The following is a 457-nucleotide window of genomic DNA, read 5'->3' as shown; positions in this document are numbered from 1 at the left end:
CCTAATTTTTGTATTTTAGTGGAGATGGGATTTCACCATATTGGCCAGGCTGGTCTTGAACTACTGACCTCACGTGATCCACCCGCCTCGGCCTGGCCTTCCAAAGTGCTGTGATTAGAGGTGTGAGCCACCACACCTGGCCAACTACTTTAATTTTTTTTAAAAAGATATCAAAACCAGAAAGCAGGTGGTTACCAGAGACTGGGAGGAGGGGGAAGGAGTGACTGCTTAATGGAGTCATTTTGGAGTGATGGACATGTTTTGGAACCAGGTAGGCTGTGTAACACTGTGAATATATTAAGTGCCATTGAATTGTTCGCTGTAAAATTCCAAGAAAACCTGCAGACTCCTGCCTTTCTGTTCAGAGTTCATGTCCACTGTCATCGTGGGGTGAGCTGCGACTCTGCCTTCTGCTCTGGCCTCAGTCCCCAAGTGCCCAGCACTGCGAGCGTGAGCC

Source organism: Mandrillus leucophaeus, unplaced genomic scaffold, assembly GCF_000951045.1.
Source record: "Mandrillus leucophaeus isolate KB7577 unplaced genomic scaffold, Mleu.le_1.0 Scaffold195, whole genome shotgun sequence".
NCBI lineage: Eukaryota > Metazoa > Chordata > Mammalia > Primates > Cercopithecidae > Mandrillus > Mandrillus leucophaeus.
This window is presented reverse-complemented; position numbering follows the sequence as displayed.